The following is an 11,503-nucleotide window of genomic DNA, read 5'->3' as shown; positions in this document are numbered from 1 at the left end:
GTTCCTCCCCGTGGCTCTAACTGGTGGGAGCAAGCAAGAGTCCCTAGGGAGGGAAATGGTGTCAGACACCGCTTTCCCCCTTAAACTCCCCACCTCCCCACCCCCCACTCTAGAACTGTGGACGTCTCCGTTGGCCTGGGGGAATGTAAACTGTTGCTGTGTCCATTCAGGCTTTCCGCCCAGGGGTGGGGGGTAAGCAGCAGTCCTGGCTGAAACGCCCTCCAGGGAGCAAACCCGGGATAATTATTGATGGGGCAGCTGTGGACTTCTGACCTGGGCCTGGGAGGGACAGGACCCGGTACGCGAGCCTCAGCTGGGGGTGGGTAGGGGGCGGATGGCGGGCCACGGAGGGCGGCCAATCAACGCCACCAGAACAGCCTGGCGCGAGCCCTGCTCTTGGTGGTCGAGCCGACCCAAACAAAGCAGCATGTGCTCGTGGCCCCGTGGGACCCGGCTCGGGAGCCGAGAGGGGACGCCACTCGCCCCGGCGACAAGGGGCTGCGCGCGGCGCCCGCCCCTCCCCTCCCCCTGTGCGTGCCGGGGGATTCCGGGTCCCTTCAGGGCGGCCGCGGACCGGGTGCGAGGGACCGCGGGGCTCACGAGCGCGCGCCGGGCGGAACCAGGAAGCGGCGCGCGCCGGCGCGGGGCGCGCTCAGGTCTCGGTGCGCGAGCGGCGCGCGCGCCCCCGCGGGCCCCGGCGTGAGGAGACTCGGCGGCCGGAGCCGTCACCCCGGGCGGGGACCCTGCGCAGGCTACTACGCGCGGCGGCCCGGCGGAGGGAGGGAGCGAGCGGGCGGGCGGCGGCGGCGGCGGCGGCGGCTGGCGCCTCAGGGGCCGAGCGAGGTAGGAGCTGCGGAACGAGCCCTGGCCTCGGGGCGGGGGAGCGAGGCCGGGGAGCCCGCCCGGGCGGGGCCCCGCGCCCCGGCCGCCCAGACGCCCGGCAGGGCCGCGCCGCCGCCATCGCTCCCCGGGCCGGGAGGCGGCCGCGGTAGCTGCGCGCTGGGGGCCGGGGGTGCCGGGAGCGCCCGGGGCGAGGGCGCTGGGGGTGAGCGAGGGGCGTCGTGCTGAGGCCGTGGCGGGCGGAGGAGGTCGAGTGTAGGGACTGTGTTGGCGCGTGTGTCTGGGTGGGCGTGTGAGGGGCCCCGGCGCCGACCCCTGCCAGCGGAGGGGGGCTGCTTTCGGCCACCTCACACCTCCGGGTTGCAGTGCTGAGTAGCGCCTGGCGTCTGTTTGCTTTTCCTCCTTTTTCAAATGAGGGATCTGCGACTCCCTTGGTGGGATGAGCCCGGGGGTGCCCGGTGGGGTGGGGGGTGTAGGCAAGCCTCAAGGAACAGTGCCTTATATGGAGTCAAGACAACAAATACGAACGCTTCGATACGGCTTTGGGGTGCGAGATCCCACATCAGGACCTGCCAGGCCCCGGCTGGTGCGTCTGGCGGTGGGATGCAAATTGCTTTTTTTTTTTTTTTTTTTTTTGCTAGCTGGGAATAAAGAGTAAAAAAGTGCCCGTGGGGTCGAGGGTAGATAACGGAGAGTCGGAAGGCGAGTCCTGGTGTCACAAAAGCCGGTCTGGGGCTAAAGGAATCTGGCAAGATGGTTAGGCTCTTCAAAGAGGAAAGAACTTGTATGGAGCAAGAGGCGTCTGCAAACACTTGTAGCTAGCAGTGATGGAAAAGGCAAAGACGAAAAACAAGCGCGCCAGCTTTTAGGAAGATGGGAGCAATGAAAACCGCAAGAATGTGAAAGGCAAAAGGAGATAACGATCCTTCCCACTTCTTTTTCTTCCTGTCCCCCATGACCCTGTCAGACCTTTGATTCAGATAAACAGTACTAAAAGTGGGTCATAGAATGTTGGAGCTGGAGAGGTCCCCGGGATTATGCTGCATTCTCTTATTGTACAAATGAGGAAACTGAGGCCCCAGGTAGATGGAGTAAGTGGCCTGCTCAGTTCACACAGCTGTTCAGTCGTTGTGGGACTGAAGTGTCCATCTGAGGACTCTTAGGTCAGTGCTCTGCCCAAAGCACTGTGGAGCAGTAGATCTTTGCCTAAATACAGTTCCATTAATTGTCTCTGAATGTCCTCGGGGAATGCCCCTTGAAGGGCTAGCGTGTCACCAAATTATTAAACTGAGGTTTATGTCCTTTTCTCAGTCTTCAAATGGTGTTTATCTTCCCCTGGTATCTTAGGTTTCCAAAGTGGTTGGATAGCCGCCTGGGCCATAATAAGCTTTCAGCTGTTGCGTATATATTATCTCAAATAATTTTGTTATTGTTCAGTGAAGATAATACAACTTTGCCATTTTGCTCAGCATTGTTCAGTTATTTGTTTATATGATATTTGTTGTTTTGGCTAGTAGAAGAGGATGTATTTTATTTCGTGTACCTTTCATGTTTTTCTGAGTTTATTTTGTAACACCATGAACGTCGGATCGGTTCTGATAATTTCAAGTGGCGGAATCCTATTGATTGACTTTCTATCAAGGCTTTGGGTTTTTTGTTTGTTTTGGTACCAATTTCCACCTCAAGGAAGATTACATTTGTTAGACTCAATAGTATAAATGGGAGAAGGGGCTGCCGATTTTAAGAAAAATTTACCATGTGACCAGTTGTGATGTCTGTCATGTTTAATTAAAGCAACACCACACCTTTGGTCAGGTAAGTGTCATCTAGTAGATTACTTGTTTTCCATAGTCTTCTGGAGGATGAAAATTTCAGGCACCTGGTTGAGAGACAGGGAAGGAATGAAGAAAGAGATCATTTTTCAAAAAAACAAAACCTCAGGGAAAAAAAAGTTGATTTCTATCACCAGCAGTTTGGTTATTGCATAACTTGGAGTTGAACTACATAAAATCTTTGCTGTATACCTAACTCCATAAATTCTCCTGCCTTCTCCCTTGTCCTGGCCTTTTCAGCATTCATGTGTTTGGAAACAGGATATTAATATGGATTGTGTTAGGAAATTGAAGGTGGATATATTTCTTCCATGGGTACTTTGTGATGAATATGATGGCGGGGGGGATTGCTATCATTGTTTAGAGTGTTACAACATAAATATTTTGGTCAGTACTTCCTATTGTGCCCCAACTTCTCATTTCATCTTCATTTTCTGGCTCTCAAGTGATTTTTTTTTTTAAGCGTTATTTACATATTTAGAAACCACATCAAGACTAGTAAAGGGTGCCACTTATTGCTCTTTTGGTACTTATGTCAAGTTTCTGAAGTTATAATAGTAACTTAGTATTCAAATTATTTGTCATTTAAGCTAGGTTTATATTTATGAATGTGCTTGTGGTGGTTCATTTGGCTTGTTTTTGTGTAGGTAGGTGATAGAGGTAGTCTTACAAAGGGAAGATGTTATAAACAGGTAAATAACACATGGAAAATTAGATTGCAGGTTGAAGGTAGAATCTAAGGAGACTTAACTATTCTAGTGCCCTGTAAACATGTATATATCTCGGAAGTGTTCACAGATTTCTGGATGTTCTAACTACCAGTGAGATATTTTTTCCCCTTCTTTTAGAATATAGATTACCATATTATTCCTACAAAGGGGAGCAAAAAAAAATTAATTTGTCTTGAGTATTTGAAACTTATTCTTCTAAAAATTTATCTGACAATTCCAGGTTACTGGGCTCTTCAGGAGAATAATATCTCTTTACTGCATAATAAAGTGTCAGAATACTTTGGCTCTGGAACTGAATAAAAATAATGTTGAAAGTTAGCTCTAATGTATCAGTGTCCCCAATTTTGTATAGTGGTTAAAGGGAAAAAATTTTTCTTTAAATCTTAGCTTTGTTAATAGAAGTGTTCTAAAATCGGAAGTATTTTTTTCCCCTGCAGTGTTGGAAATACAACAGTCTTATGCTTATTTCTGGGAATAAGAAAGTCAAATTTAACAATCTAGTTTCCATTGATCAGACTGTTTTTTGTACATTTAAATCATGAACATCACAATGATAAAAACTTTTTTTGAAAATTGTATTCATTTTTAATTTTGTGTCCTTATTTTAAGTAGAATATTGACATTGGATCTTTTCTTGTTAATGATGATCCTTTGTTACTGAAAAACTTAAGCCAGTTTGGAGGAGATTTTACAAATATAAACCTATGCTATTTTTACTAATCAAAGAGAGGAGTAATTTACAGGTGTTAGATTTTTAATTGGTTGAATGAGACCCTCACTTTTGGTGGTTTCAGGGTTTTAGATGACGTTTATTACTTTGGTTAGTTTTGGTCACACCCATGACTTCCTTGGAAGGTATCTTTGAGGTTTGGTTTCCTTTTTTTTTAATGGTAATATTGGGGTGGGGGTGCTTCCTGTTTGTATTTTCAAAATTAGGTCCACATGTTAACTTTCTTGTAGTGTCACATTTTTATTTTAAACATGTAAAGACAAGTATCAGATGCCATGTGGTTTTTCTTTGTCCGTTTTACTGCTTCATGACAGCCTTAGTGAGCTCAGCCTGAATCCTCAGTTGGGAAGGCAAGGCATTCCTCAATCTTTTCCCAACTCTCTTGAAGGCATAGCAGCCTCAGACAGACTCTTAAAACAACAACAAAGGTGCATTTAACAGAAAAATGGGGCTGTTGCTATCTGTCTCTTTCCAGGTACCTAGATAATGTACAGCATTAAGACAGAGTTGAGGGGCACCTGGGTGGCTCAGTCGTTAAGCGTCTGCCTTCTGCTGGGACCATGATCCCAGTGTCCTGGGATTGAGCCTCACATTGGGCTCCCTGCTCAGCAGGAAGCCTGCTTCTCCCTCTCCCACTTCCCCTGCTTGTGTTCCCTCTCTTGCTGTCTCTATGTCAAATAAATAAAAAAAATCTTTGAAAATTTTTTTTTAAAATTAAAAAAGAAAGAGTTGAAACGTGTTATATGGAGCCTTGATTGTCAAAGTTTTAAAGGGTTGCCTTGGACTTATATGACCTAGAACCCCACATATTAAGTAGTGACTATAGCAGTTTTTCTGATTTCACTTAAGTCATACAGAATGTCTTAAAGGCTTTAAGTAAGAATTTGGACACATTTAGGGTATGGCAGTAGAACTTAGGATAAATCGCCCTCAGCTATAAAACTCTTCTTTGACCTTCCTGGATAATTTACCTGGTATGTCGCCTTTTTTTTTTTTTTTAAGAGGTTCTTTATTGTTACGCAGGCGCCTGCGGGTGGTCAGCAGCTCCTGCTAGCTGAGCACCGGTATGTCGCCTTTAATATAAATATTGGAATATGAGTTATGTGGACCCTTGAAGAGAAGTATATCCTTGGAATGAGTACATATCATATTGTTTTCCTGGTTAAAGCAACTGGCCTTTTCCTGGCCCTCAACTAACTTTATTCTAAGAAGTATAAAGACTAAATACGCTCCTGGGCACCTGGGTGGCTCAGTGGGTTAAGCCTCTGCCTTCCACTCAAGTCATGATCTCAATGTCCTGGGATCCAGTCCTGTGTTGGGCTCTCTGCTCAGCAGGGAGCCTGCTTCCCACTTTCTCTCTCTCTCTCTGCCTACTTGTGATCTCTCTTTGTCAAATAAATAGTCTTAAAAAAAAAAAGACTAAATACACTCTGAATTAAATTGGTATTCAAATATGTTTGCAGTTTAGGGATACTTTATCTCTCCTAAATTTTTTTTTGGATCACCTTAGTAAAGGCAATACTGCATTAGCATGTTGCACAGTTACGCATAATGCACTTTGTAGTTGAGCTTAATACAGAGATTTTGACCTCCCATTTCCCCTTCCCCAATATTTGGTAAAGGAGAAAGCATATTTGTTACATACTGGATATTTTCTTTCTTGGACTTATTCATAATAATTACACCTGTTTCCTATGTATTATAATACTATTAAGATGAAAAATAGGGGCGCCTGGGTGGCTCAGAGTGTTAAAGCCTCTGCCTTCGGCTCAGGTCATGATCCTGGGGTCCTGGGATTGAGCCCCACATCGGGCTCTCTGCTCGGCAGGAAGTCTGCTTCCTCCTCTCTCTCTGCCTGTCTGTCTGCTTACTTGTGATCTCTGTCTGTCAAATAAATAAATAAAATCTTTAAAAAAAAGATGAAAAATACATATATTGATTGATAAGAACATTTATCTTTTGGAACCTAGCTTGCAAAATCTACTCTAACACTCACTCTCCATTTATTATTCCATTGCTTTTGGCACTTTAAAAAAAAACAATGTTTTTCACACTTTTATTATGAAGAGAGAAATATCTCCACATTCAGGGTACTGCTAGTTTTTTGAGGTGCTTGTGCTGACTCATTTTTTAAAATTATACTAAGATATAGAGTATGGTTTGAGAGCAGCAATGAGATTCTCAGAAAATATGAAAACTTTCCTTTCTGACTAGTTAGAGAAAGGTTGGGGAAGACAAGGGGAAATACATCAATGAACCAATGAATTATTGTTATTTGTTGGGATTAATTTGATGACTAATATTTTTAATGCCCATCAGGCTAGTAAAATGAATTTGGCTTTACCCTGTAATGATAATAGGCAAACTCAAGTATTTTCTAATACTGCTTGTTTTCCCCGGTAGGGGATTTTTTTTTTTTTTTTTTTTTTTGCGTATGGGAAATCAAGCCAAAGTTACCAGTAACAGCCACATCCACTATTTGTGTTAAAAACAACTGTTTATCTCTCTGGGCTATTGCTCTGCCTACCGTGAGCTCATCTGGGAATATATACTAGTTACCTGTATAAGAATTATGCCATCTTCCAAAAAGTGGTCAGAAAACTAGTTAAAAAGTACTTCAAATTATGTCCAAAGCCTAAAAGTAGAAAGATAATAAAAATAACAGCTAACACTGTCTACTTACAGTGTGCTAGGCAGATGCTGTTATAAGCTCTTGCCATATTTTAACTCATGATCCTCAAAGGGGAGGGTATTATTTTCAGGTGAAAGATGAAGAAATGGCCACAGAGAAGTTAAGTAACTTGTCCAAGGTCACATTGCTAGTAATAATGGCAGAACTGGATCCAGACCTAGGCCAAGCTTATTCTGGAGGCTGTGTTCCTAACCACTGCGCTGCAAAAGACAGCAGGCAACGGCAGCTTTGCAATAAGACATTTGGTTTCTTTAAGGCTTACATTTCTTAATTTGTATTCCCAAGTGGACTCTTGTTTATTTTTAATGGAAAATGGAAAAATGTATAAGTAATCAGAAATTTTTAGTTTATGAATGGGATGATAAGTATTTTTCCAACTAAGGGATATAATCCTGGTGGAAATATGTTAAAACAAGGAAGGTCTTAATTCTAATAAACTGCCCTTTGTTGTTTTGCCATTACCATTACCAAATACATCATAGGAGAAAAGCTTTAAGATATCTCCTTGGCCGCTCTTTACAAACAAAAGGATCACTTGCACCAGTTTAGCACATAACTTGTGTTTGTTCACTGAAAATGCAAGTATCTGGCTCATTTTATTTACAACTTTATTTCAAAGGGATTTACAGCCCTTTTCTTGTTTAGCTGAAGCTTTGTAGAGTTACTAATTTTGATTTCTGAGGTAGGGGGACTTAAGATTTTAATTTGGGGGTTATTTTTTAAGGCAACTGAAACAATTATTGTGTGTTTAGATCTATGCGAAGGCTATTAGAAACTAATTTTAGAAATTTATTCCTTTTTATACGTGATGGTCTCAGCATTTTTCCTTGGAGGTAGATTGTGAAGTTAAATCTTGGAGACAAAATTCACTACCCTGAAGTGTAGTGATCTGAATTTGAGAGATCAAGTTAAGGAGGAAAGAAACTTCAATTCCCTGAGCAGAGCATATAAACTTGTTCAAATAAACAGAGGATGTTGTCTTCCAGGATTGTCAAACTGTCACCTTTGACCAGGGTTGAATTTTCTTTGAATGTTGACAGAAGTGACAATGTCAGTGGAAAAAAGCTTAATGTGAAGTATCTATCACTCAGAATTTCCTTATGTTTGTGTCAGTGAGATCCTACAATTAAAACTTTTTTTTTTTTTCTTCTATGTCTGATAGTTTTAAAAAGCCTACAGTGGGGTTTTCCAGCTTTTAGATGAGAGTAAATTAGAAAGTTTGTGAGAAATTATTTTGTGTTGTCTAAAATTCAGAGCCTGTAACCTGTGGCAGATCATTATGTTTTCAGAAAGAATGGGACTTAATTCAACCTGCAGAAAACATTTTAAATAAGCTACATTCACAAATGCTATTGTGGCATTTATAAATAGAAACTGTTGAGCCCTTAATCTGTTAAAGTACTAAAAAATGGAGTTTTTCAGCTTTATAATACAGCATTCTACAAGATAGTCCTTTATATTTTAACTGGATAAACCATTCTCAGAAATAATGTTAATTCTGTGTTTTCATTTTGCCTCGTGTTTCTAAAATTTTGGTAATCTTTCAGTTTTGAGAAGAATAACAAACTAGAGATCTACAGAAATATACAGCTCTTTACAAAATGAAACAGTCCACCCTGTGGGTTTATGTTTTTACTATTTGTGATCTCTTTCTGGTAGAAAGCGAGGGAGAATTATAGTGAGAACCGTACTCCAAAAGGTATGGAAGGCCTAATACATAGAGATGCAGTGCACATATTCCTTCTCTTTGTGTTATTGTTAATGTTTGCAATTATGTAACGATATATGGAAACCCCGAACATATCCTAAGCGTATTTTAAAGATAAGTTTATTTTGTAATTAGTTTAAACATCAAGTAAAAATACTTGAGATATATATACATAAACACACACACACATATATATAAAACAAAAAGTTATAGGTTAATATTATTATTATTGCTTTTAATAAATATTTTATTTATTTATTTATTTTGAGAGAGAGAGGGTGAGCTCAAGCAAGGTGAAGAGCTTAGGGAGAGGGACAAGAAGAGCTGATCTCAGGGCTTGATCCCATGACCCCAAGGTTACCGCTGAGCTGAAACCAAGAATTGGATATTCAACGGACTAAGCCACCTAGGCGCCCCAGATTTTGGGTTAATATTAATATATAAAAATATATATACCAAAAATAAGGAAAAAAAGGGCTCCCAAAGGGATGATGAACAGAAGAGTTACAAATGCCCAACGATCATACAAAATTAAGTTCAGCTGCACTAGAAATCAGGAAATACAAACAAAAACAATGACATAATTTTTCCAATTAACAGATTTACAAAACTAAAAATATTGAAAAAAAAATAATGTTGTTTAGGAAAGTGGGGAAACTGGCACCTTCCTATTAATTGGTCAGATGTAAATTGGTGCTTAAAAAAAAAGGATTTTATTTATTTGAGAGAGAGGGACCAAGCATGAGCTGGAGAGAGGCAGAAGCAGACTCCCCACTGAGTAGGGAGCCCAAGGAGGGGCTCAATCCCAGGACTCTGAGATCATGACCTGATCCGAAGGCAGACATCAGGTGCCCCTAAACTGGTGCTTCTTTTGAAGGACAGTTTGATACATGTATTGAAAGCCTTGAATGTGTGTATACGTTTTGACCTAACAATTCTGTTTAGATGACATAATCTGAAATATATTCAAAGATTTATGTATCTGTATATAAGGATGTTCCTCATGGTATTGTTTAAAATAGGAACAAATTGGAAACAGCTTTCTTGTTCAGCATTAGAGGATTAATTAACTAAATTGAAGAGTATCTTATATAATGGAATACTATTCAGCCATTTCAGTCATGGTATAAAACAATATTTAATGACATAGTAAAGTTTATAATATATTACTAAATGAAGAGGCAGATTTGCAAAACATCACATGTAGTCATGCTTGGAAAAAGTATAGGTATTGAACTGCCCAAATAGAAAGAACTGTGGAAGCACAAAAATTGTAACTCCTGGACCATACTTTGTGAAGGCATAAAGGAGTGTGTTAACAGTGGTCAGGATGGCATTTTAAAATATATTTTCAAAATTCATTTTTGGTTTAAGTAAAAAAATAAGTCCTTTTATCTTGAATGTTTGAATGAATTGATACATATTTAATTATTGGTACCACATTCTTATTTGTATTCAAGCAACTTAAAGAATGTTAAATCCCTATAGTTACTTAATGAGGACAGTGGGCTCTACTACAGCCATTAAAAAATAATTCAAACAACCCCCTAATAATGTTGGTTTTGTTGGAGGAAGTATTTTATAAATACTGTATTCTGGATAAAAATATGTGGATTTGAGCAATAAAGTAGAAACTATTGTTATACTTTACGTTCTGAAATTTGTGTTAATGGATAAAATATGGATCAGATATCCTAAGTATCTCACAGCACATTTGGCTTAAATGCAAATAAAAATAGTGATGTGTTTGTACATTTAAAAAAAAAAGTATAGGTATTGAAAAATATTCTGGGTTATAGGATTCTGGGTGTGTGCGTGCATGTGTGGTTTCTAGTGTCTTCCCATTTTTCTATACTAAATAATAAACAGAATACTTTGTAATCAAAAAAGTTATTTTTAATGGATCAATAAAGAAAATATGAGTATTATTTAGCCATAAAAAAGAAGGAAATCTTGCCGTCTGTGACAACATGGATGAATCTAGAGAGCACTATGCTAAGTGAATGAAGTAAGTCAAAGAAACACAAATGCTATATGACCTCACTGATATGGGGAATCTTAAAAGACCGAACTAAAAAACAAAACAAAACAAAACAAAAAAACAAAACTAGATTGGTGGTTGCCAAAGACAGGGGAAAGAGGACTGTGTGAAGGTGGCCAAGGAGTACAAACTTCCAGTTATCAGATGAGTAAGTTCTGAGTATGTAATGTATAACATGGTGACTAGAGTTAACTGTATTGTATATTTTAAAGTTGCTAAGAGAGTAGGTCTTAAGAGTTCTCCCCAAAGAGACACACATACACAAATTATAACTATGTGAGGTGATGGATGCACTAACCAACCTAATTTTGGTAAACATTTTAAGAGAGATATATATATATGAAATTACTATGTTATATACCTTAAGTTTATATAATGTTTTATGTCAGGTGTATCTTAATAAAAGATAAAGGTGAGGGAAAGTTATTTTTAAAATGACTTTTGTGTATTAATTTAGAATGAGAAACTTGTTTTTATTTTCAGTTAGTATTTCCTTTTTAAGAGCAGAAAATGAGTAGTTTGTGATGTTTGTGTTAGATATTTGGCATAGTATATTTATTTGGTATCATTTATGACATCTTTTGTTGAAGAACTATATTAAAACCATTCTAATTATATATAACATTTTCAGAGTTAACATAATTTGAACTTGAGGACTGAGTTATTTCCTGTGCTTGTGGAATGATCCACTTTTTATATATAAGTTGATAGTGAATTATATTTTATAATAAAGAGATTATATTGCTTTATTTGTGTATGTGCCCTGCTTAGTTATCATTCATTTCATATTGAAGATGTGTGTTTGTTTTTTCTTCAACTTAAAAAAAATTAACATATATTATTTGCTTCAGAGGTACAGGTCTATGACTCATCAGTCTTACACAATTCACAGCACTCACCGTAGCACATACCCTCCCCTTTTTTTCAAC

At 39.8% G+C, this 11,503-nt stretch overlaps 1 protein-coding gene across 2 annotated transcripts in view; it reads left to right on the top strand.

Annotated features, from left to right (window-relative positions):
• The first annotated feature begins 672 nt into the window (after positions 1 to 672).
• Positions 673 to 11,503, top strand: part of STAT5B (signal transducer and activator of transcription 5B) — a 67,815-nt gene continuing 56,984 nt past the window's right edge. The window contains exon 1 of one of the 2 annotated variants that reach the window (XM_045080706.1): positions 673 to 843. The gene's annotated coding sequence lies outside the window, so the exon portion shown is untranslated. The remainder of the gene's footprint in view (positions 844 to 11,503) is intronic. The other variant, XM_045080705.1, reaches the window with a different exon arrangement.

The sequence above is a fragment of the Mustela putorius genome, unplaced genomic scaffold (assembly GCF_011764305.1).
Source record: "Mustela putorius furo isolate JIRA1106 unplaced genomic scaffold, ASM1176430v1.1 tig00000487_pilon_pilon_pilon, whole genome shotgun sequence".
NCBI classification, from domain to species: Eukaryota; Metazoa; Chordata; class Mammalia; order Carnivora; family Mustelidae; genus Mustela; species Mustela putorius.
Note: the sequence above shows the minus strand (reverse complement) of the source record. Positions and strands in the feature narration are given on the sequence as shown.